General features: G+C 30.6%; 1 long non-coding RNA gene across 1 annotated transcript in view; it reads right to left on the bottom strand.

Annotated features, from left to right (window-relative positions):
• LOC149073498 (uncharacterized) overlaps positions 1-27,697 on the bottom strand; it is a 77,328-nt gene that overhangs the window by 14,100 nt on the left and 35,531 nt on the right. The window contains exons 3-5 of the long non-coding RNA XR_016194517.1: positions 15,513-15,579; positions 7,474-7,548; positions 1,889-2,005 (exon numbers count right to left, since the gene is read on the bottom strand). This is a non-coding gene — a long non-coding RNA (uncharacterized LOC149073498). The remainder of the gene's footprint in view (positions 1-1,888; positions 2,006-7,473; positions 7,549-15,512; positions 15,580-27,697) is intronic.

The raw sequence follows: 27,697 nt of genomic DNA, 5'->3' as shown, positions 1-27,697 counted from the left end.
ATAGTAAAAAAATACCACAGAGAGAGAACGGATAGCGAAAAAAAGGGTCTTTCGTTTCTCGACAAAGGAAACTAGGAAAAAGAGAGAAACCGAAAATGGGTAAGAAAATGGCGCAAGGGAAAAAGGGTTCGTGATAAATGATTTAGGACTCTTAGACAGGAATGAACAGAGAGAGATGACGCAGGTGTAGGGAAAGCATGGTAAAGGGGTAACCCAGTGGAGCCCCCACCGCCCCCCCCTAACTCATACGCTATTGCTTCTTCTACTTCTTCTTGAGGCCACCCCAGCCCCCCCCCCCTAATGAACCATGCACGCAAGCGAACTACTGCTCTTCCAAGACGTAATCAATTACTCCAATGTGCGCTCAACTGCGTGTTTTCATAGACTTGCGTTGACAGAATGCGCGAAGACCCCCAAATCCCACACTTTTAAATTCCATACCTATTTTTTTTTTTTGTTTTGTTTTTGTTTTACTGTATTTTGTTTTATTATTCCCCCCGGCAAAAGATGGAAACTGTCACAAGAGACACAGACCCAATCTCCTAAATGAGTACATGGTCATATATATAAATCATTCTGCGAAAATTCCCATGCTTGTAGGCAAAAACAATTGTCTTTTGCTCGATGCAATTAATGCTTCTGAAATTCAAGTTTAAATTATAATCGACAAAAACCAATTTTTTTGGCCTCGTTGAAAAAACACAAATTTTGGAAATATTAAAAAAATATGTTGCATAATAAGCAATAAAACGTTTCTCAACATCTCTGAACTCAAGGACCATTAAAATGTCTGCAACTATTCTACGGACCCACTAATTTACATTAATCTATCTATCCTAATTTTTTGATTTGAACCCTAGTGAAAAAAATATCAATACTAAGTTAACAATCTAGTTGCATACGGGTAATTTTAATTTATATTGAATTAAATTTGCAAGTGCAGACCATTTGTTTCATCTTCATGTACCAAAGGTACTATTGCAATACAAAACAAAGTTATGAAATACAGCCAAAAAAGCTAAGTGGTTCTAAAATTTTTAGGAATTCTAATTCAAAATGCGAAATAATTAGATAAACATAAATATATTTTTTATTAATAATCATTTTTCGAACATTTACTTTTTCATGAATATAATTCGAAAATTTGTAAACATAAATAATGTTTTTACATGGCTGTAGCAAACCAGGGGTCTGCCAAGACATTTTATAGGGCACTGTTTTTGTCAAAATGATACATAATTTTGTGAAAAGTGAGTGATTTTGCGGGTAGCGAAACAATTTAGTTAATTCTGTACAAATGAAATGAAATTTCAAACTTATATGTTTCGTTTATTTGTGCATTTTTCGAAAAGAATCTGGAAAACGCAGCAGAATTTCTGCTGCACAGACCCCTGAAAATGCAGGTTCACTTCTTCATTTTAAGGGAATGAATATTCTCTTGAATATTCATTCCCTAAGTTGTAGAATTTACCTTATTAATTTATTCGTTGAAGTCAATATTTTATGATTCTAGAATATTGGAATGAGCTATAATATGAGGAATAATATTTTTTAAATAAAATTTCATTATTTTAATAAAATTTCATTATTTTAATAAAATTCTACATGATTTAGTGTTTTTAAGTTCTTGAAATCATATTGATGGCAAAAATATTTTGCTTCATTATTTTAATAAAATTCTACATGATTTAGTGTTTTTAAGTTCTTGAAATCATATTGATGGCAAAAATATTTTGCTTCATTTTTCTATTTAAAATATTGTAAGAAAAAAGCATGGCAATTCACATTGTGACAATTTTGTTTTGGCGCTGCCAATTTGAAATAAACTATGACAATTTGAAAAATATTAAGCATGTGAATAATTTGAAAATACCAAATGCCTGATTACCTGTGAGTGATCATCGGATTATTGATTGGCACGTCTGTATATTAAACATCTGAGTGATATTAAAATGAAAAACGCTTGATTTTCTGAGAGATCTTTATTAACATATCTAATTTTTACCTATAAAAGTAAGCATAAGGTTTGAATTCAAAATATTATAATCATGAATGAAAAAATAATCTAGAATTTAGTAAAATGTTTTTGTCAAAAATGTTGCAATATTTTTAATAATTTTTTGTTAAAAATATTTAGAACGTGAAATTATAATTTAATAAAAATTATGCTCTTATTTTTGATTATTTCGTTGATGCTTCATAAATTTTATTACATTAAAAAAGACATGTTATATATACAGGGTGATTCATAAAAGATGGGGAAAACTTTAAGACGTGGTAGTACACATAAAAGCAAAAATAAATAAAAATTGTTTTTGTGTGTACTACCTCTTAAAGTTTTTCCCATCTTTTCTAAATCACCCTGTAATATATATATAATCATCAACGAAATTAACAAAAATATGATGATTTTTATAAAATTTTAATATCATATTCTACATTTTTTTAGCAAAAAAATTGTAAACATTGCCACATTTTTGACAAAAATATTTTACTAAATTCTGATTCTCTATGTCGATGACAGTGTAACAAATTTTACTTTATTTGAACGAGCTTCAAATATGAGTATACTGAATATTTCCCATAAATATTGGAAATTTCGTCATGGTGAATTATGGTAATTTAAGAAATGTCAAGCTCATTTCTTATGCAACATTTTTATTAGCCATCGGCGATAATTTTTTTGAAACTACAGTCAACGCCGCTAATTAGAATCATAGGTAATGTTATTATTCGGTATTGTTATCACTTTTGCTACGTACGGAACAAACCAATATCATAACATGGAAAGGAATCGTTTATAGCTATCGGGGCTTCGGTTTACGTCATTTTTGTCGAAAGTTCTTTCTTTTTTCATATTTTGAAGCTAAAGTTGAACCAGGCTCATTCCTTCCCCATTAGTTACCATTATCAGTCTGCGAGACTATGTAAGAGGTCAGAAGGCTATTTAATGACCAAAATTTCTATACTCAGTTCACTATATCTTGGGCCGTAATAGCCGCTATGATCCATGTACAAAAGTAACGTTTCTTTTGCAATTTTCTTTCCTATAGTGAATGATGGATAAGGCAAAAAAGTTCCTTTATTCAGTTCATGGTCAGTTTCTTTTGACTGACCACATTAACAATTCCTTGTCCAACAGACTTTCACAAAGGAATCTATAGAACGTACATTATAAAAAGCATCCTAATTCGTAATACATATTAAACAGCTCCATAATAACACTCCTCACATTTTTTTTTACAATGAAAGTTTTTTGTAGCTTAAAAGGGGGAAAAATCCCGTGAAAAAGGCCTGTGAAAAAAATAATGTGAGAAAGAAAAACTGACTTTTCCAGTTTCTATACGTCCCGTACGCTCAAACGGGACATCTGGTCATCGTACTTGGAACCGGGACTCTTTCCGGATATACTTATCAATTAAGTATTGTTATCAGTAGAGCCCAGATAATATGCAAACGCATAAGTGCATATGCAATTGCAAATTTTAGCATTTTTGCAAATTTGTTACTGCATATAAGTGCATAAAATTATCGAAATTTTAGAATAAGTGCATATTTTAAGCATTTTTTTTGTAAATTTCATTATACTAATGTGTTTAAGATTATAATTTCAATCCATTATTATTATCTATTGTTATTATTACCTATATTTATTCTTCAAATTTAATCAAATTTCTTTAATTTTTTCAAGAAAATATTTCACCATTTGGAACTGTTCACTTTAGCCCTTCAAGATCGGGAAATTTTTGAAAACGTGAATGTTTGTTAAGTATTTCACCCGTACGATCGATCGAGCTCGGGCTTAAAGGGTTAGGGCACATTTTACGCATTTTTAAATGCACATATTTTCTCCTTTTTTATACTTGTTTTCTCATTTTTTGAGCATATTTTCAGTTTTACTGCATATTTTTCTTTTCCTCTTAGTTCCGTTTTTGTGCATATTTTGTTTCGTTTTTGTGTATGTGTTTTTCATTTTTCTGAATTTTTTGCAGATTATTAAATTTTTAGGTCAAATTTCTGCATTTTCAAAAATTCACTTTTTTGCCCACATTTTCCCTTTTTAGGGAAGCTTCAGCATTTTGAAGTCTATTTTCTTTTTCATTTAACGTAGCCTACATTTTTCAACATTCCCATGGGACACATTGACGAATTTTTAGAACATATTTTGATTTTATGCATATTTCGGTATTTTTAAAGTCATATTTCAGCATTTTTTAATTTTAAAACTTTTTTTAATTTTTTGGCGCTTTTAAATGCATATTATTTTCCTTTTTGCGTATATTTTTCATTTTCAGTAGCATACTTTAGCATTATTAGATGAATAACAAAAATGTATCAATTTGTCGCACATATTTCTTATTTCGGCATTTTAGTCTCATCATTTTTAAATGAATATTTATCTCAATTTTAGTGCGTGTTCCAGATTTTTGAGTGCATATTTCCGCTTTTCTTAGTGCATATTTCAGGGTTTTTAGTGCATATTGCAGCGCTATTTCGCGCACATAATCCGGGCTCTAGTTATCAGAAACCCCGAGTGCCGATTTCATCACATTAACTGGCGTGGACTGTAGTAACATATTCGATTCTTACCAATGGCATTTAAGCATGATTTTGGAATTTCCAAATAACTAATTATGAATGAAACAAGTATTTAAAAAAAAACTATGAATTAAGTAAAAAAATACTAGACAACAAATGCAACTTTTTTAACTGCCTACAATATAAAATACCAAAAAAAAAAAAGAAAAAAAAAAGAATCGGTACTGCTATGCAGGTATTGATACAAAGTGATAGTTCGCGTGATTCCCGTAGGAAGAGCCATTGACTTGTTAGTTGTTGAACGACGGGCTTTTCTCGTGTCCGGATGGGAACTACAGGACAAATTTTGTCCAAGGAATTAATTTGGAGTCACGAATACACCGGAAGATTCCTATTCCTTTATCTGTATCAAATATTAAAAAAAGTATTATTAATAGATGAAGTATTATACAAGATAGACATCGTCTCTCGAAGAAATCAAATTGATTATTACATAAATCCGTTAGCAAGGACATTACAGTTCACGCAAGCAATAGAAGGTCTTTTGCTTTTACCTAAAATGAGAAAAATAATAAAAAAAATATTTTTCTTAGAAATCAATGTAATCGAAATATTTGAAATTAGGGCTGGCCCGATTAATCGGGTCAGTTAATCGATCAATTGTTAGTCGCAGTGAAAAATTTTAGTTGAGTTAATCAAGTCGATCATAATTCGATTAAAATTTTTATTAAAAGTTTGTGAATTAACTTGATATTTGTTAGAAAAATTTAGAAAAAGCCGATTAGATGTCTTACAAATTCTGTTCCTATACATAATATTTTGGATAATTGACCATATTTAAAAATATTTGAATCAATATTTTAATCAAATTTTTCGACTAGTCGATTCAACGAAAACATGATTTCAATTTCAAATTGAGTTTAATGAGAATATTAGAAGACAAGATCAAAATTTATTGTCTCCACTAAGAGCAGTAGCTTTTTTACATTTTCTTGGAAAAAAAAGCATCAGCTCCTCTTCTCTCATTACCATTTGGCAGGAGTTTCTAGGAAAACAAGCAACATTATGATCGAAATCAGTGAGTTACCTAAAATAACCGATTTAAAGAAAAACACGACAAGATTCATGTGAAGAAATTACATGTTTTGACAAAATTAGTTTTACGATATTAAATTGCTTCAAGCGGGCAGCATTAGTTTATTCCTATATTTGTTTACATCTGCAAAATAGGCGTGAGAGAGAAATTAATAAAATATATATTTATGGTATCTATTAATATGATATGGTCACAAAAAATATTCGATAAAAATTCGATTAAAAAGTTTTTATTAAGCAATTAAAAAATTTAATCGATTCCCAGCCCTATTTGAAATACAATACATTAACCTCTTTTGATAGTTTCGTATATAGTCCCTAAATACTCTAGATTGCAAAAAAGAGAAATATATTCCAATAATTCTTTCAGATCAAAGAAATAAGGGAACAAAAAATCTCACATAAATGGAAATGGGTGAAACGGTTTGTAATAAGAAACCAAAAATCAATTAAGTTTTTTTTTTTTTGGAAATGAAGCAAAAAAGAAAAAAAAAATCAGGAAAATCCGAGAAAAGCAAATTAAGATTTGATTCAGAAAAAAATTATTTTCCGATAATTTAAAAAAAAATTAAACGCAAATTAAAATGTATAAAACCTCGAAATTTTTCGAAATCCTAATTCAAAGTGTAAAATAATGAGTTTAAGAGAAATCAATTTTAGATATGAATAATTTCTTACAATAGCAATTCTCTTAAACATAAATAATAGTTTTATATCCTTACTAAAAAATATGTTCATGAAATAATATTTAAATATACCTTTAATAAAATATGTTTATAAAAAATAACATTTTAATATACTTTTTAATAAAATATGTTTAGAAAATTATATTTTACTACAAAATATATATGTTACGGTAAATATGATAAATGGTTTATTACATATAGTACTCAGTAATTATGCATACTTACCAATCATTATGACAAGTTTGATAAAATTGTCACTTTTACCGGTGAATAAGCAATGGCCTAAGCGTCGTTGATAAATTTGATAAATATTTACCGGCAATTATGCATAATACCCAAGTGTCGTTGGTAAAGTCAATAAAACTTGAAATGTATCGCTTTCATCTGTGATTATTCATAACACCCTAGTCCCGTTAGTGTAATTGGTGAATTTGAAAAGTACGAGAAGTTTTCCAAATGAATCTGGTATGTCTGATAGATATATTATCAGACCCCGATATAATGATAATAAATTTTACGATCGTACCCCGATATAATTATAATAAATTTTACGATCGTACCCCGATATAATTATAATAAATTTTACGATCGTACCCCGATATAATTATAACAAATTTTACGATCGCATCCCAATATAATGATACATGTATGAATTATCATGTATAGTATATCATATATTACGATTTATCATGTTTGCAAACAGCGCTACGCTTGGGTATTATGCATAATCGATGGTAAAAGTGATATTTTTTTTTGTATAAAAAATATTACTTATTAAATTTACGAACGAAACTAGGTTAGCCTACTATGCATAATCGGCAGTAAAAGTGATTAGTTTAGAGAAATTTATCAAATTCATCAAAGACGCTTGGGTACTATGCATAACTACCGGTAAAAGTGATAAAAATTTAGTGAAATTTATCAAACTTACCAAAATGCTCGGCGATTATGCATTCATCACAATTACCGTAACATATACTGTATATCAAGAATAATAATAGTGTTTCCAGTTAGTAAGGGTGAAACAAAATCTTAACTCTGAAAAAAAAAATTATCAATTTTTTTAATGTATATAATTAGGTAATTATTAGCGTTCATGAAGAATATGCCGAAGCGTCGGAAATTCATTAAATGTTGTCAATAAGCCATTTACCTGAAGTATGCTAATGTCCTGGCTTTCTTTTAGGTTCTAGTGGAAGGGAGAAAGCAATGTTGAGAAAAGAGGGTTCTGTAAAAGATAATAATAATATTATTATATTAAAAAAAAAATGTGAATTTTTTTTCACAGTAATTTACGAAACGCGTTTAGGCCATCAATGACTTAATGAAATTTTAATGACTGTTATAAAGAATAATTAGTAACTTAAGGGGTATCCTCTCCTTGTTTTGGTACTTTAATCATATACGAGCATTTTTTTTTTCCTTTTCTAGCGTCGTCTTTACTGTCTGTCACGACAACATTTTTTTACTTTTTCTCACAAATTTTCCTTAAAATTCCTTGGTGTAAGACATTAAAACTCTACGGCAGATGTTTAGGGGATTGAACTTTGTTTCTCCTCTCGCTCTATGGACTTATCTTTTTTTTAGACTTTCTAGATGGATTGCTGATAATTAATTAATTACGGTGTGAAAGAAGCTAACAGTAAAGTATGTGTGTAAAAATTACTTAGTTCTTTGGTAAAAATCTATAGAAGTTTTATTTCTTGTTCAGAGTATCACTTTGTGAAAATCTGTAAATAATGACTTTGAAATATCTAAATTTTGTCAATATTTTGGTTAAGATTCAGAATTTCAGTATTTCTCTGTATATAGGTGTCATGTTGTTTGCTTTTGAAAGTTTAGTGATAAGCACCATAATTCAGAAATTTTTCGGTAGACGCAGATGCATGCATGATTCCTCTGTTTTATCCTTTGAAAAGACAAAGGGAAAAAAATTGAAGACTAAGTTTGTTTAGTCTTTATTTGTTAGAAAATTTAATAACTTAAAATATATATTCAAATTTCTCAACATTTTTCTTGCATGTTCGATAATCTGATAGCTCTACTTTTCAATCGTATTATGCTATTCTTATATTGGCCAGTAATTCAGCACCGCAAATAAAATCACATTCAAAAAATGTTTTGGAAATATTATTTTGTATTTTCTCAAAAAGTTGTACGAGAGAGCTCCGTTCAAATAACTCTCATTTATATGGTTTTCACATTAATACGATGTTCGAGTTCAGTCATTTTCATACATCTACATTTTAATACTAAAATATTTCATTTTGAGGCCTTTATTTCACCTTGATACCTGAACTATATGATTTCTATCAATTGAATCAGAAATTTTGTCTTGTTGGTGGCATAAACACATCACTGAAATCAACTTTCCATGGATATTGTCACCTCAAAAAGCCATTAATTTCAGGATGAAAATGAGTACTGGGTAGACTGATAGCCACTTTAGAGTTTATTGCCTCTTTCTGAAAATTCTGGAAATGTGACGAGTCTTTAACAATAAAATTTTAGTTCTAGAGAATGCGACCACAATAGGCAAAAGTGGAATTTGCGAAAGAATTAACATATCCCGAGATGGTTTTATGAAAGTTCTATAAATAATATCTATTGCTGGAGGAAAACCTTCAAAAAAATTTATGCTTCTTTCAATCATGTTAAAAAATATGTCATTAGAATCTTCGAAATTCAAGCAAAAGTAATGCTATCCTAATTATGATTTTTTTAATTGATAATAATACGATATTTAAAAATTCAATTTCATGATTTTCTTCCAAGTATTTTGTATATTCAGGTTATTAACCCACAAATTGAATGAAACACTGAATTTTGAGTGGTGAGACAAATGTTTACTGTCATATATATGAAAGGCGTTTCGATGAGGCTTCTTGAACGCCTTATGAAATCACTGTTTCAAACATTTTACTCCAAAATCACCCCATGTAAGAATAAAGTATACTGAAAATGGTTGAACAATGCATGATCCTACTTTAGTAAGAAGCCTTTTTTGTATTTTACTAAAGAGAGACGATGGACAGGTGCCAGTCAGAATGAATTCATAGACTAGAAAATGAACACAACAAACGTTTAGCGTATGTCATATTTCATACAGAACAGTCAGTCGGTCACAAAGAACGCATTTAGCTGGATAAATAGCTTGCGAACAGTACTACCATAAAATCTAAAGATACTATTTGACAGTTGAAACGAGTTGAAGAAACAAAGATTTTCTTTGTTCAAGCCTTTCATCAAAACGGCGGAAAAGTCATAAACACCCAAAAATCTATCTGACTTTTTCTTTTACTAGTCCATGACAACGGTAATGGGCAAAGCCTGCGGGGGAAAAGCATCTCTCAAGCAATAAAATTAAAAGGGCTGTTTTGTCAATATGTCTTTCCGTACGTGACAGAGAGTGAGAGAAGGGGTTTGGTAGCAGCAGGATTACTCAGTAAAGTGCCTGTGGGAAGTAAAGGAGTACCAAAAATGATTTTATGATACCACCGAAGGTATGTGCCTAGGAACGGAAGGGCTCTGCGGTCATTAAGCAATGAATCAATATATATGCGTTGGAGGAGTAATGGGCGATATGACGCCTTAGATAAGGATCTTTGACAAAGGAAATCAATAAGGAATGTTTCCGTCAGCTTAGAACTATTCCCAGAACTAAGAAAGTTCTCAAAGCGAAAAAAAAAGTCTAAAATCTTTCGCTTCCTTCCGACCACTGATGGTCATTGATTAGGCCATAATCCACTATATTTTTTTTTTCTGTGTATAAAAGTCAATTTCAGTCTCTGGATAGATATTTAATTAATAAATAAGACTAGTCTCACAACAAGTCAGCGAAGAAACTGGAAATCCAAGTTTTGAAATCTGCTTAATTTGCGGTTGTTTATGAGTTGTTTTGTTTTTAAGACTATTAATCTCGGCAGAGCCACACTTAAACACTTAAGGGTGTGCGACAGGTGCGGTGGCACCGGGCCCAGCGATTTGGGGGGCGGGGGGGGGGCGTAAATAGCAATAGAAATAAAAAAATATACATATATCAAATACATTTTTTTTGTAGTAAACGAGGTTTGAGCTTCAACTGATTTTATTACGAAATTTCATCAATTCTGGAATTATTTCGTTCATCAATTATGGAATTATTTCTTTCATCAATTATGAAATTATTTCTTTCATCAATTATGGAATTATTTCTTTCATCAATTATGAAATTATTTCTTTCATCAATTATGGAATTATTTCTTTCATCAATTATGAAATTATTTCTTTCATCAATTATGGAATTATTTCTTTCATCAATTATGCAATTATTTCTTTCATCAATTATGCAATTATTTCTTTCATCAATTATGCAATTATTTCTTTCATCAATTCTGCAATTATTTCTCTTATTAATTCTGAACATAATTGGTTTTCAGATCATTAGGCCCTAATTTCCATTAATTTTGAAATTATTTCTTTCATCAGTTTGAAATTTTCTTGGGACTCCTTAGCCCCGAAATTATTTCTGCACCGAGTCCAGTATGTGTGTGATAGGAGCAGCCCTTATTAATTTCGATTTGTCTTTAAATCTGGCTGCTTTAACTCTTGAGACGACATGCAATGTGATTTCATGTCGTCTCAAGAGTTTAAATATCTATAGAGATTTTTTTAATCATGTCATGCCTTTGAGAATGTTCCTATCCTAATTATTTCGTATCAAGCAATACATTAATTTTAAGAAACTTTCAACATAGTCAAAAACCTCAAAAACAATGCTCTAGTAAAAATATCATTAAAAACATTATTTATATAACTACTGATTTATTTCAAATTTGAATTCGTTACGCATATTTTAAGTTGTACATATGCTATATCAACACAATGTTCTTCGTATCTCTAATAGGCCTACTTATTTTTTTTGCAAATTTTCAAATATTAAGAAAAAATAAATTAACACACCTTGCGCACATAATAAAATAGCACGTCAAATGTAGTTGACAAAATTCAATTCAACATAAAAAAAAACAGTTGATTTCATGAAACACAGTAGTTTAGTTTGCAAAATGTACAGAATATAGAGCTCAAATTCATTTATAAATATTTTATTTTGAATTTAAAATTCAATTTCAAATATGATTCAATTAAATTTCAATATTTTGAGTTACGATTGTTATTAATGTTATTAATTGTTGTCATGCTATTTTATCGTGCGCGCATGGTGGTAGCAATACTTTTTTTTAATGTTTGAGAAATTACAAAAAAAAGTATTAAAGATATGGAGATATGTAGTTATTAAAATACAGTAGGTCTAAGCAGAGGCAATCAAAAATACGCATAGTGTACTAAATTTGAAATAAGTGAACGGTTAATAATATTTTTAATGAAATTTCCACTGGAGCACGATTTGCTTATAAACTTGGGAAAAATTGGTTTATACCACCCCGGTTCGACTCCCGGAGGAGACAAATCACTTTTCTTTCCAAATATTAGTTTCGGCATAACATCCAGAAAATTCTTTTGGATCATTTTTCTGAAAATTTCTCAGTATATTTCGGGCCAAAAAAACACCATCTCTTAATTCTAAAATTACTTTTTTCAATAATTCTAAAATTATGTCTTTCACTAAGGTGATTTTTTCGCATTTCTGTGTAAATTCTATAATTATGTATAGGCCTACCTTTCGGATGCCGATTTCGGCCTCTTGAAATATGTAGCCTATATAAAATCATAGGCCTCAAAACTGTTTGGCTTCGGGTCCCACTTATTTGTTACGACAGCTCTTTTAATGTATCAAATGCACGGCATTACTGTTCAACTTTACTGTGTAAATACAGCAGTAGGTTACAATCTACAAATTTCCATCGGCTTGAGCTCTTTAACGATAATTTTTCTTTTTTTGGAACATGAAGAAAATATTTTCATATTAAATTTCATAATTAGTTTTTCTATGTGAAGTAGCTATTTTCTAAAAATGGTTCGCGGGAAACAGCAAAAATCCCGGAGGGCCGCATTTGGCCCGTGGGTCATCAGCTGAACACCCCTCGTATAAACCGATATTTTGGTACATGCATTCCGATATTTTGCCTGACTTTTTCTATGAAAATGTTTTAGAATGGATGCTCAGAACTCAGGAATGAAAATAATCTGCATAATTTATATTGAATCTGATTTTAAATATATTCATCTCACATATTTGCGTCTGCAACTTTTTTTTTCGCGAATACATATTAATTCACTATTGATTTACAGAAGTATTTCTTGCCAAGGGTTATTTATAAGCAACCATTGGCAATTTCAAAAAAACTGGTAACGGCGAGAATTGACAATATCCCAAATTTATGATTCGAATTCTCGTATTTTCTCGCTGAAACATGTTGATCCGAAATAACAACCTCATTTATACTGTAAGTATTGTATTTTATGACGTCTAATAATATTCTTTATACTAAAATGTGTTGTAAACGTCAAGCCGGTTATAAGAACGAAATCTGGAGGAAACCTGCATATTTTTTCCATGAAATCTGAACGCATGCATTTTATTAAATTACCTGAATTTCAACGTCGAAGGATGCAGTTTCGAAAAATATCGAAAAATAATTTAGAGGAGTGTGTGATAACATGGGGGTTTTTTTCTCCATTTCTCTATTCACAACAATGACCGGAGATACGGCTGTTGGAAATGTATCGTATTTATGTATTTCTTATATATTTTTTTGTATTTTTTTTTTTCTCTGTCGATTCTTCTTTTTCCACCAAGAAAAGTTGAGGAACTAGTTGTCTACATCTTGTAGTACAGGTTCTCTTCTTTTCTTATTCCTCTCGAAGATGCCCCAGGGGGTCTTACCTGCCCTAACCAATCACTAAGCTCTGAAAATCCGTTGGAAGCCCTTTTCAGGAACCGTTGCAAATCGTTCTACCTGTTTACCTGATTCTAAATTATTATACTGTATATATATGAGACTACAATTTTCGATATGAAACTAACGTGTTTGTTAGACGATCTCGATTGTTTTTGTTGTTTTTATAATTCCAATTTCTTTCTTTTATGTATTTGATGGACCATAATGACGTATAATATTGAGGACGTCGCTCAAAAAAGACTGCGTGTAGTTTGAATTTGGTGAAATAATCAATTTGTTTTTATGCGGTTATTTTAGTTTGAATCAAATCTGAGACTTTTGGACGAATTTTTAACGTCGCAAGGCCTATAACGTCATTTTTATAGGTCTCCTTGCCAGCGTAATTAGTGAATTGGGATTACTCGTTATCAAGTCATCCCACTTATGAAGTCATTTTTATTCGGTTCCTATGGGTAACATTATACACAGTTCTGATTTTTCTCTCTACAGTTTATATGCACAAAAATGAAGGTGAAAATAATGCATCCTATTTCAACATACAAAAATGTAAATTTGAAAATTATATGATATCGTATGCACAAAAAATGTTTAAATTGAAAAATTACAACTGAACTACAGTGAATTCCGCTTATAACGTTCCCACTTAGAACATTTTCCCGCTTAATACGACTTATGTTCGTAACCCTAACATTTGCTTACACTCAGGTTTCCCGTTTAAAGAATTTTTCTGCATACAATGTTTTTTTTTTTTCATGAAAGCTTTTTGAAAAACGTTAAAAGCGGGATCCACTGTATAAAACTGAATATTTCGTGAAATTTACTACATAAAAAATGCTTGATATATCTAAAATTAATTACAAATACACAAAAATACGGTCACTTACACTCTTATTATGATAGAAATTTTATAAATAACTTATCTGTATGAAAATGAGTTTGCATGCATTGATATTTGTGATTTATTTATCTTAGTGATGGAATTCGTATTATAACCAATATTTTACAATTTCCATCAAAAAGCGACACAACCAATAAATTTCAATTCAACGTAACGATAGCATGTACTGGGTTTCAATATAAAACCACTTACGACTATTATAGACATGTAAGAATGTACATGTACGAATCTCATCGATGAAAACCCATTGAATAAATTCCAGCTTAGCCCATGTCAGATTATTTTACGTTGTACCATAATTTAACAACATTGACGACATTCATTTTTCAAGTGAAATTGCATAATATAATGACCATCTCCAGCAATCGGTGTTCCGAATCATTGAATCATTGAAGAACATATATGATCAAATTATCACTAGCATGCTTCCCAGAAATTTGACTGATGGGATCGGCAACAAACCCCTTCAATTACAATGTATTTTTCCATTCTATAGAAAACAATCAGGTATAAATAAATGAATAAATTCACCGAAATTGGATACCGAATAACTACAACAGCACCTGCTGAAGAAGAACAACACAACAATGAAAAAACACCTGCTAGGGCATGCTGATACAAAAAAAAAATCAATTTATATCGACCAAAAAATAATACTTATGTATATTTCGATTAGAAACAAAACCAGCGTAATGGACATGCAATATAATAATAATAAAAACAGAGGGGTATGTCAAACAATTCAGCAGTATATAGGGTCGTGTTTACATACGTATTTTTAGAATCAGTGAGGCCAACGAACGTGTAGCAATCATAGAAAACTCTCGGGTCATATCCACACGTAAAAAAAAAGTATTCGACCTTCATAAAACTTCTTGCCATTTCCTATGACCCCTCAGTTCTTTTTAACGCCAAAGTACGTAGCAGCAAAGCCGCCTGGCTTAATGATATATATAATTGCGGGCCGGCGCTTATATATGCTTCTCTTGTTGTCGAGATGCGTCGACCCTTTCCATGGTCATCATCAGGCGGTTGGGCTCCTCATATAGACATTCCTGCGGAGGGCTGAACAACTACAGAGAACGCGTCATTCATCACTCTACACGTTTATTGAGTGTCATGGAGGCCGCAAAATTTGAATTTCATCAATTCCCGCCTTAGAATTTCATCTTCTCTCTCTCTCTCTCTTTCTTTTATATTATATATATGATATACGATGAGAAAAAAAGTCGAGAAAGTAGGGGGTAAATGAATTGAACATGGGATGGATCTTCCTATTTTATTTTTGTCCTTGGACATGTTGGGCAAAACAATCATTTCCACACCTTCTTGTCCTGAACTTTTGACCTTTAATAAGACATAGTTGTAGGGGTGGGTGGCTACAATATCGTTGTTTCTAGATCTTCCGTGATATGAGATTATATAAGACATTTTTTTAAATAATAAATGTACCTTGATGCTCTCCTAGATACAAATTTTGATTCGTTCTTTGTGAGTAAAATTGTTTGCTGTAATTTACCTGAAAGAAATAAAAGTTTGATTAAGTCATTACAATTTTTTTTATTATGAGGGATCTCGATGCATTCATAGCATGAAAACTGAAATGATATTTAAAATGCATGAATATCTAAACAATGTTTGCGGTACATGAATCATATTAAATTCAGATGTAATTGATTATTCTGAGGGAAGACATGTACACGAAAATATGCACAAATTAAAACGAAAATAACCCGGAAAGAAAATGCAATCAGCTCAATATTATAAAGATCAACGACCAAAAAATAATTCAAAATTTATGAAATAAATTATACCTATATCCAAAAAATCTTTTGTACATATGATGACTTCGTCAGCTTTTTCATGAATGAAACCAGCACTTAATTCAACAAGGAGAAATAACTAACTGAATATGATGAATTCATAATTGTTATACATATATTGATTCAATCACGTCATTGAAACTGCCATAATATTTAACACGTCTAAATAGGCAAATGATTTTTGCCATATACAAATTAAGCATTCATTTTTAAATTTGTATTTAACTGGTTTTTTGAATAGACGAATAGGTAGCCGAAAATATACACAAATTGAAAATGTTTTTATAAAATCCCTTTATGATATTTTTCTTAAAAGTTTCACAGCATAATAAAAATATACAGTGTATTTGCACGAGCAATATATATATATATATATATATATATATATATAAACAGTTGAATTTTATAAAGATCAATATGGATAAAAAATAATCCAAAATTTTTGAAATAGCTTATACAGATATCCGATACGCAAAAGCTGTGATACTTTTAATAATAACCTTATCAGCTTTTTTTATGAATGGAATCAGCAATTAAGTCAAAAAAGAAGAATGATCTATTGATTATAGTAAATTAATATTTATTACGAGGTATCTTGATTCATTTATGACATCCAAACGGACGTGATATGTATGAATATGTAAATAATTTTCCCCGTACACGAATCTTTAAATTCAGATGTAACTGAGTTTCTTAAATAGAGAGTCGTGTACCCGAAATTACACACAAATTCGAATTGCACACAAATTTATTACTAAAAACGCCTCTATGACATTTTTTTAAATAGCAAAACAATAACAGTGCATTTGCATGAGAAAAATTAAGGAAGAAATACAATTAATATTGCATAAGATCGATGACTAAAAAATAATTCTCTATTTTGGAATAATTTATGTTGATATGGAATTATCCAAACTTTGATACATTCAATAATTTCATTAGCTTTCTTACGTATGAAATCAGCTTTTAATTCAACAACGAAAAATAATCAAATGAATATGATGAATAATGATGATATTATTTATTACGAAGTATCTTGATTCATTCATGTCATCCAAATTTAAATTTTATTTAACATGTCTAAATATCCATATTTATAGCCATACATAAATCATGCATTAAATTTTAAAATTTGTATGTAACTGATTTTCTTGAATAGGCAATGTACTCAAATTCAAAAATTATTATTAAAAGCACCATTTTTTGTAGAAAAAAATTCTTAGCATAGCGAAAAAATACAGTGCATTTGCACGAGGAAAATTGTAATCTAGTTGAATATTATAAAGATTGATCACCAAAAAATAATCAAAAATTTTCAAATAAGTTATGCAGATAGGCCTACCCATAATCTTTGATACATGGAATTACAATAGTAACTTCGACAGACCTTTTTATGAATATAATCAGCAGTAAATTCAACAAGGAAAAGTAATCAACTGAATATGATTAAATTATATTTTTACGAGATACCTCATTTGATTGTATGATTCATTCATGTCATCCAAATTGACATATCTGAAGATGTCTAAATATACAAATGATTCTTGCCATATACAAATCATGCATTAAATTTTAAATTTATATTTAAGCGATTTCCTTGAATAGTCAAGTATCCAAAAATATAAACAAAGTCAAAAACTATTATTAAATTTAAATATTTTTTTATTTTTTAAATTTATATCACTGATTTTTTAATAGTACCTGAAAACATGCACAAATTTGAAAATTATCATAAAAAAATTCTTAAAAATTTCATAGCACAGTAAAAAATTGCAGTGTATTTGCACAGCAAAATTAAAAAAAAAAACACACACACAGCCAGTTGAATATTACAAATACCAATGAAAAAAATATTCAAAATTTTGGAAAAAAAATTATTCGGATCACAATAAACATTGTCAGCGCATTCAATGAATAAAATCAGCAATTAATTCAACAAAGAAAATTAAATAACTGAAGATTATGAATTCATATTAATATAAAATCAATTATATTCACCTTTATAATAAACAGAAAAAAACCAAAATTCAACAACCAGATTGAAAAAAGAAAACAAACTTGCATAAAATTATAATTAGTTATAGCTATATATCAGAGATCAAAATATGGAAATCGCGTAGATAATCGATTCGTTTTACCGAAGTGTTAAAAAGAAAAATGTATAAACACTTCTCTTCTAATCAATAGACGAAAGAATATTTAAAAAATAATCTCAAAAATATTCATAAAAACATACAGAGCGTTTTTCATGATATTTCCTTAAAAAGCAACAAAGCAACCTCATTTTATTTTGTTAAAAGAAATTGGGGTAAAAATATTTTATTTTTTTGAGAAAGGAGCGTTAAATATATATGATCTATGTGTGCTGTGACATGAAAACGCACATAATGTTAAAGAGATATGGTTGTTCTTTTGCGGAAGATCCCAAAAAATAGCCACCTGTTAGTAACCCTTATACACAAATTTGAAAATAATCACTAAAATATTTAGAAAATTTCATAGCACAGTAAAAAATTACGTTCTATTTGCACTGCAAAATTAAAAAATACCACAGCCAATTGAATATTACAAAGGTCAATGAAAAAAAAATAAATTTAAAACTATAAAAAAAAAAATTATGCAGATACCCAAAAAGCATCGCCAGCACGTTTAACGAATAAAATCAACAATTAATTCAACAACAAAAACTAATCAACTGAATATTAGGAATTCATATTGATATAAAAACATTTATATTCACCTTTTTAATAAACAGATAAAAAACAAAATCCAATACAACCAGAATGAAAAAAGAAAAAAAACAAACTTGCATAAAATTATGATTAGTTATACCAATCAGCGATCAACAATATGCAAATCGCGTACAAAATCGATTCATTTTACCGGAGTGTTAAAAAGAAAAATGTATAAACACTTCTCTTCTAATCAATAGCTGAAAGAATATTTGGGAAATAATCTTTAAAAAAAAAATTTCATAAAAACACATATAGAACGTTTTTCCATGATATTTCCTTAAAAAGCATCAAACTAACCTCATTTTATTTTGTTGAGAAAAAAATTGGGGTAAAAATATTTTATTTTTATTTATTTATTTTTTTTGAGGAAGAGAGTTCTGAAAGGAGCGTTAAATATGATCTATGCTGTGACATGAAAACGCTCATAATTTTCCAGAGATATGGTTGTTCTTTTGCGGAAGATCCCGAAAAATAGCCACCTGTTTAGTAACCCACGGTATAGGAAGAACGGGAAAAGTACCATGACGAATGAATGGAAGTGGTTTCGATGCAAAGCTTCTTCCATCCACTCTTTAATCATCTACATTCCCCCCTCCCTTAGCAAAAGAAGAAGAAGTAAAAAAATATATATACAGAAAAATACTGGACTTAGAAATATCGTTTTCTCGTTCTTTCCAATTTCTTATGCCTCCTATACTTTTTCCTATTGCTTTTCTTTTGATTCTCTACCACCGCCTTCGAGAATATTTTCGTTCCCGTATTTTTCTTCATCTTATTTCGGAGAATTCGTGTACTCTATGATATATCTAGAAGTAGTTAGTTAACGGATATCATATATATATGCTTCTGTGAATGTAATAAATGCGGTTATTATACATAATACACGGTTATTATATGCATACTTACTAAGCATTTTGTAAGTTCGATGAATTTCCCTAAATTTATCACTTCTACCGGCGATTACGTATAATACCCAAGCGTCGCGGCGTTGGTAAACATGATAAATCGTAATATGTGATATACTATACATGGTAATTCATACACATGCATTGTATCATTATATCGGGGTACGATCATAAAATTTGTTATTTCATTGGGGTCCGACTATACTCACCACACATTGTTTTCTTCATATTTATCAAATTCACCAATTACACACTTTGAAAAACCTTTATCTGTGGTTATGTATAATACCCACAGATAAAGACAATAAATTTCAAGTATTTATCAAATTTATCAGCGACACTTGGTAACTATGCGTAAAAGTTATTTAGTGCGTAAACCTATGCGTAAAAAGTAACCTGTAAAAGTTATGTTTTCAGTATTTATCAAATTTTTAGCCAACAACGCTTGAACATATTTGCAGGTAAAAAGTGATGAATTTATCAACCTTACCAAGACGATTGATAAATATGCATAATAACCAATTTATTACATATATACTATTATACGGATATCTGACTCATTTATACAAGTTTTATCGAATATTTATTAAGGGACCCGAAAATTTTGAAATAAATATCGTAGTTATAATTAGAGCCGGGAATATATGCGGGGCAAAGTATGCACTAAAAAACGCTGAAATATGCACGAAAAATAGAGATAAATCTGCATGTAAAAATGCCGAGATATGCCATGAAATCAAAAATATGTGTGAGAAATGAAAACAAACCTATCTAAGAATACCGCATATAACACACAAAATAAGGAAAAATATACTCTAAAATGAAAAAAACAAAATGCATTTGAAAGAGTCGAAAAAGGGGAAAAAAATCGCAGAAATTGTGAAAATAACTATTTAAAAATCCCGAAATTTGCATCAAATAAAAAATATACCTTAAAATCTCTTCAATCTACTCTAAAGGGCATATATGGGGTGATTATAAAAAAACTATCCCGACATATGGGCCCCTAACTATCATACCATTCACAGAAACTGAATGAAATTTTGGCATAAGGTATTTTGAGGTATGCGTTCAAGAATGATATGGAAAACAACAGTGTCACTCTAACAGTTACGGTTACAGTGAGAAAATTTCGAAAATATCAAATGGCAACACCAAGTTTTTTGTATTGGAATGCGATCTCCATACTGAAAAACACTAAATAGCGTTGGAATGGCACCTGTAGCACGAAAATCCCCGGAGCTAGGCAAGGAAAAAGTAAAAAGGACTTTGCCGTGCACCAGAGCATTAATGTTCGTTTCATTCGTCACACCGTTTCTTCGGCTGAGATCCCAGCCTGATTAGTCCTCCACAAGGTCATGTGGAAAATTTGTGAAACACAATAAAATGCTTTATTTTATGCTGCTTCTCTGTCCTTATTGGTTGTCCTCACTTTTAGCCTATCTACCGCCGGTGATTTTCATGCTACAGTTGCCGTTCGAACGCTATTTAGGGTTTTTCACAATGGAGATCACACTCCAATACAAAAAAACTTGGTGTTGCCATTTGATATTTTCGAAATTTTCTCACTGTAACCGTAACTGTTGGAGTGACACTGTTGTTTTCCATATCATTCTTGAGCGCATACATCAAAATACCTTATGCCAAAATTTCATTCAGTTTCTGTGAATGGTATGATAGTTAGGGGCCCATATGTCGGGATAGTTTTTTTATAATCACCCTGTACATTACACGTATATTGAAAGATATACATGCAATAAAAAAAAATATTATCACAAAATGTATAAAATAAAAATAAAATATATATATATATATATATTATTACAAAATGAGAAAAATGAGAAACTTTGCCTGGCCTTTGTATAAATATATATATATATATATACACATACATTTAAAAATGCGGAAGCTTCTCTAAAATGAAAAACATGCCCAAAAATAAAATATGTATATATGTATTTACAAAAATTAAAAAATAAATAAATATGCATTTAAAAAAGCCTAAAAATATGCATTTTAAACTGCCTAAAATATACATTTAAAAAAGCCTAAAAATATGCATTTTAAACTGCCTAAAATATACATTTAAAAATGCTTAAAATATTAATTTAAATTGGCTAAAAATATGCATTTAAAATGCCTCAAAATATGCATTTAAAATGCCTCAAAATATGCATTTAAAATGCCTCAAAATATGCTTTTAAAATGCCTCAAAATATGCATTTAAAATGCCTCAAAATATGCATTTAACCCTGTTGCACTGCTCGAGTCTATTTGACCCGAAACGAAGTTTGCTTCGTTTACTAGGTAACTGTCTATGGATTTTTATAATTTTTTTCTGACTTTATCAGTTATTACTTCAAGTTTATAAACACAACTTTTTTTTTTAATTTTTGTTTTGTACTTTTATTACGTTCAGGTCAATATGACCAGAAGAAGAATTTTTTTTTTCAAATTCCCTAAAAGTTGTTTTTATACGCTAATCTGAATGTGAATTTTTTTATTGAGACTGGTGCATCTCTGAAATTTCTTTTAACATCATTGAAGCACGGTGTTTCCCGATGTGTTTGCGAAACCCTACGGAGTCCAATGACTTCACTAGTGGTTCAACGAGAAAAAGTAATGAACAGCAGATAACGCTTTAGACCATGTTCTATCTTCACACAGGGATTCCCTTATTTTCCTACACACTTTGGCTCTCCCTGGACCACAAATTTCATTTGAGATATTCCCTCCAAAAGAAAATGTTGAAAAACACTTCCAAGTCTTCTAATAAATGGGTGCGAGAGGAAACAGCAGAGAAAAAGCTTTCGGTTTACTCTGATTTCCTGTGAAAACCTCTCTGTAATCACAGGGAGTTATAGAAAATCGTCCGGGCTAGTTCACGTTGTTTATTGCTATAATGGTGATTCTTGAATTCAATTCAATTGAATGTTAGTGCAGGCCATTTTTTTTCTCTTTTATTTATTTGCGCACGGTTTTCGAACTAACATTCTACAGTCGAGTGCAATTATAACTAGAGCCCGGATTATATGCACTAAAGGAGTGGCAAAATTTGCACTAAAAAGCGCTGAAATATGTACTAAAAATGCTGAAATATGTACTAAAAACGCTGAAATATGTACTAAAAATGCTGAAATATGTACTAAAAATGCTGAAATATGTACTAAAAATGCTGAAATATGTACTAAAAACGCTGGAATGTATTTAAATATGCCGAGATATGCCATGAAATAAGAAAACATATCCATTTAATAATGCTGAAGTATGTCACTAAAAATGAAAAATTTACGTAAAAATGAAAAAAAAAGTGCATTTGAAAGTGCCAAAAAAAGTTGTGAAAATTTGCATTCAAAAGTACCGAGATATGAATTAAACAAAAAATATGCATGAAACAAAAAGTATGCCTTAAAATTCTTCAATATGTCCTAAAGAGTATAAGTATATTGTAAAATAAAAAAAATATTAAAAAAAAAAGTTTTCACTAAAAAGGGAAAATATGAGCAAAAGTAAAAAAAAATATGCACCAAAAAAAAAAAATGCATATATGACGTATGACCTAACCTAAGAGAAAAAAAATTGCAGTGAAAAACTAAAAAATATACTCAAAAAATGAACTCAATGCTGAAATATTTTCTTGGAAAAAATTAAAGAAATTTTATTAAATTCAAAGAATCAAACGATAAAAAAACGATCTTGCAAACTTTAGTAAATTACGATTAATGGAAAACATATTAATGATATGCACTCATTCAAAAATTTCGGTGACTTTATGCATTTATATGCACTTGCTATAAAAAGTGCTAAAATATGCAATTGCACATAATTCGATCTCTATATATATCGATGCCTAAAAAAGCCAGGTACTGAATCAAAGCAAAATCATGGAGTAATTGAATCAAGACTGGCTGCAGCTGTTGAATATTCCTGGGCACCAGAGTACCCGTGAGCACCAGGTTACGGACCATTGATGTAAAACAGTGGTTCGCAACCTTTGCGAGCCTCATTTCATTTACTTTTGTGAGTGGAAGGCCCGGTCAAACCCACGACCAATGGAAAATGAATGAGAAAAATGAAACACTTGATCACTCGTGGCCCGGTATGAATGATGTCAGGGCCCGGTACCGGACCGCGGCCCGCGGTTGAGAAACACTGATGTAAAGTATGAAATATAGTATAATTCTGACACAATTTGGAATACAAAACACTAATTTTTTGTCATTTTTTTGCACTTCTAAATTTTCTTGAATTTTTCTTTTTTTAATTTTGCAAATATATTTTGAATTGAATCGAATCTTTGGTTTAATTGTTTGTTTTTATGATTCATTTTTTGAAATAAACCTGCAATGAAATATGTTTTGTTTTTCTTATGAAGCATAATTATCTGAGTATGGACCCAGAATATTAATTGAAACCAAACTAAGGATTAAGTCGGTGCATATTGATTACTTGGCGCTTTAAAACAAAAATCCCCTTCCCGCTATTTGCCCCGACTACTTTATTAATGGTTTTTGTCACATAGAATTATTTACCTAATTTACATTAAATGTTTTTCCGGTAAACTGAATTCAGGAATTTTTCTACATTTTTTTTCTTAATTCTTTCTGGCCGTTTCCTTATAATATTTGTTGCATGTCTTTCATATCATAATCAAATTTTTAATTTTCGAAGAAACCATTAATATTCCTTATATCGTATCTTTGTTGTTTTATGATATATTTTTATGTCTCTTTGTCATTGAACAAAAACCACTGGGGCCTGGGTTTTTGGCGCAGGAATTCTGCAGGACATTTCATTTCTGTTGTTAAATAATAATTACATAAATATAAACGTATATTATATGAAAAAACAAAGCATTTCTGGTTTCTGCGGAATCTAAAGATTGTTTTTAGTATTGAAACCTCTCTTTTGCGGACAGCGGTGGGACAAAAAAAAATTCGTCCGTAAAAGAGGGGGGGGGGGTGATCGTAAATCAGGGGTTTGAAATACATACTTTTATCATACAAGGGGAAATTATATTATGTAGCTGTAAACGAGGGGTGTCCGTTAAGAGGGATTTTACTGTATATGAAGACTTTTATTTGTTAAACTTAGCTAAATCTGACATTCACAATAGCATTGGGTAGGTGAAAAATCCGTATTTTGAACAATTATAAAAATTACAAAATTTTAATTTAGCCTTGGGGGCAAATCCGGGCAGTTCGCCTATTATGTGACTATAAATCTGTTTTTGTATATAGCCTCTATTCGAATAATAACTTCTATAATCAGCTAGTAAAATGTATATGCATCATCATCGATACTTATCCGTGTTCTCGTCTGACCAAAGACTATCCGAAAAATACACAAACTATTTATAATGTCTGTAGATAGATGTCACTACTACACATACAGAGTGGTTCAAAAGTCTTTAAAAAACTTAGAGTGATCAGGAATTTAGAAATAAGGCGTTTTTCACTCGTACTTATGAACACATGGGTGCAAACGTGACTAAAAATTGCAACAGACTCTTTTTGAATGCGTCAGCTAATTCATACATCAACGTTGAGGCAGAGGCATGTATTGCTGAAAATAGTGAAAATTCTGATTGAACATTTACTCTTTAAGGGCTCGGCAGAGAAATCACTAAACCCCCTTCAAAATGCCATATCTTTTTTAAATGAAGTAGGCTTTCTTTTCCAATTTTTAGCAAGTGAAAACTAAGGGATACAGGGAAAAGTGTTCCATCTTAAGTGTCCATGTCATGGGATATGATCCGAAGCTTTAGTTTGTATCATTGCATTTTTAATTGGGTTGCTGTATTTTAGAAATATATGACAGCCATATTTGTTATGGGCCTCTTTTTCTCAGCCACCTCGTTGGGAATTTTGCCTCTTGTGTGCTCGTATTTGTATTTGAAAAAAAAAATTATAAAATATCTTGGCTTGTCAATGCTTAAATGAGGGGATTTTAAGGAAGCGAATTATCTTGCCAATGCCGCTTAAAAATGTTAATATGGAGAGCAATTGCACTTGATACTTGTAATTGAAACTAAATTGTAGCTGTGTCTAAACACACGTGTTATATTCATCTTAATTTTGTTTCTTCGTGTATCTACGGGTATGAGACCACATATGCACTGCACATGTAACAAAAATTGTGCCTATCTTTAAGATAATATTTAGTTTTTCCCTCGGCCCATCCTGTATAATTTCGTTAGATCAAGGACGGAAAACAATTTTGTGGAAACCATGAAATGAAAAGTAAAATAACCAAACTCTTATAGTAAGGGTCTTCTTCAACGTTTTGCATTCGAGAGCCACACACACATCAATATTTCCGTAAAATTACACGGGTCATATTTAATGAGAGGGGCGAACCACAGGGGTTGGGCAGCCCTCCCTCCCTCCTGTGACTATAACGTGAGTTGTTATGGTAGTTTGAATTAATTTTACAAAAAATTAAAAAAAAAGACATAAATAAATTATGATTATCAATAATGAATCAATAAACATTTATTAATTATTAAGTAATTATTAAATAATTTGACAAGTTTAGAGCTCGCTCACTCTTAGTTTTGTACATTAATACCCAGGATAATCCGTTTGATGTTAAAAAAAACCAACTTTCATCTTTGAAATCGCAAATTCCAACAAATTTATTCCAAGGATTTACCCCTCAGCCACTATTGACAAAAAGTTTTCTGATGAAATTCAGAAAATTTTAATAAATTATTCTCTTATTGATTTAAAGCGGAAACTGGTCAAGATTTGATTTTTCTGTAGATATACCAACTTTTTGCACGATTAGAAATAATATCCAAAATAAATGAGAATTACGATCGTGGCTTTAGATAATGGAATGTTGATTTCATTTTTCACTAATCAGTGTCATGGCAGGCCACGGATGGAAGTCCCCTATCGTATAGTCAGTTTGAAAATTTTCAGTTCGATGCCTGAATTGAGCTGTTCCAAAAAAGCAAGCTATATCCCTTCCTCGATCGAAAACTTTGTAAAATACGCTTGGCTACGAGAAACCACAACCATTATCGAAATCATTGATGTATAAGATCTATGTGAGATTATATAAAAGAAGGTTTTTAATTCACTTCTCCAATCTGGAATATATTCAATACTTCATATGTATGTTTCTAGTAAAACTTCTAGAAATCAAAAATAAATAATAATATATATGGAATTCTTTTTTTTCTTGTGAGTGAGAGAAACCTGTCGCGACGCTGTCTATTGATTTCTAGCTAGATGTCGTCAGATGCATTAGGCCCACACAAGCCCCGTTCTCTTTCTCAACTTTTCTAGAAAAACTCAGTGAACTCTTATTCATTTCTTTTTCTTTCATTTCAGATGCCCTTACCTTATACTTGAGAGAGAGAGAGAGGAGAAAAAATTCCCATCAAAAACAAGCAAATAAATAAATAAAACTTCAGAGATGGCTTTTTGATAAATAACATGAGTAGAAGGCTATATTTGGCATTTGAAAAATAACTACCTTAACGGGTTGTTAAGCATCAGTCATTTCTAGTGGTTAAGTGACACAGAAGTAGGAGATGGAAGATGGACGATACTTCACTTTTACCTACATCGAACTTTTTTTTTTATCCTCATCTTATTCGTCAAAGCTATACGAATGGATCGAATGCCAGTCTTTGCCTTGTTCGATAGTGTAGACGTTATTTTTGAAATCGTTTCGGATATTCTTTAGAGAACAATATTTTAAAAAGCACAAATTTTATGTCGAATGCCAACTGGCAATTCCCCAAAAAATGCTCCCTCTCTTACATACGCACGAGTTTTTTAATGGCTAGATGACGTAGATACTTTTCCGCTACATACGGTGTAATCAGTAGTGGACCATTATTTAGTTTCGGTATTTAGTTCGATATACTGAATGTTCTTGATATAACTTTTCCAAAACTCTCTCAATACACGAACGTACGCGAACCATTCCAAATTTTTTTAGCAGAAAAATCATCTAAATAGTTGCACCATAACCTGACAGAATTCCTGAACTCATGAACTGATCCAAAATTTTATTTATACTAGTGAACGCTAGTTTAGCACTGGAAAATTCATTTTGTCATAGAAGTCTCTTCTTCATTCAAGACAAGCGCGTAACTAAGCAGGGGCAACCGGGGCACTGCCCCGGGCCCTGAGCCAAATGGGGGCCCACAAAAAAGT

This window comes from Pholcus phalangioides, unplaced genomic scaffold, assembly GCF_987345545.1.
Source record: "Pholcus phalangioides strain wild (caught in Gottingen) unplaced genomic scaffold, Ppha-v1.0 ptg000017l_1, whole genome shotgun sequence".
In the NCBI taxonomy this organism is placed as follows: Eukaryota; Metazoa; Arthropoda; class Arachnida; order Araneae; family Pholcidae; genus Pholcus; species Pholcus phalangioides.
Note: the sequence above shows the minus strand (reverse complement) of the source record. Positions and strands in the feature narration are given on the sequence as shown.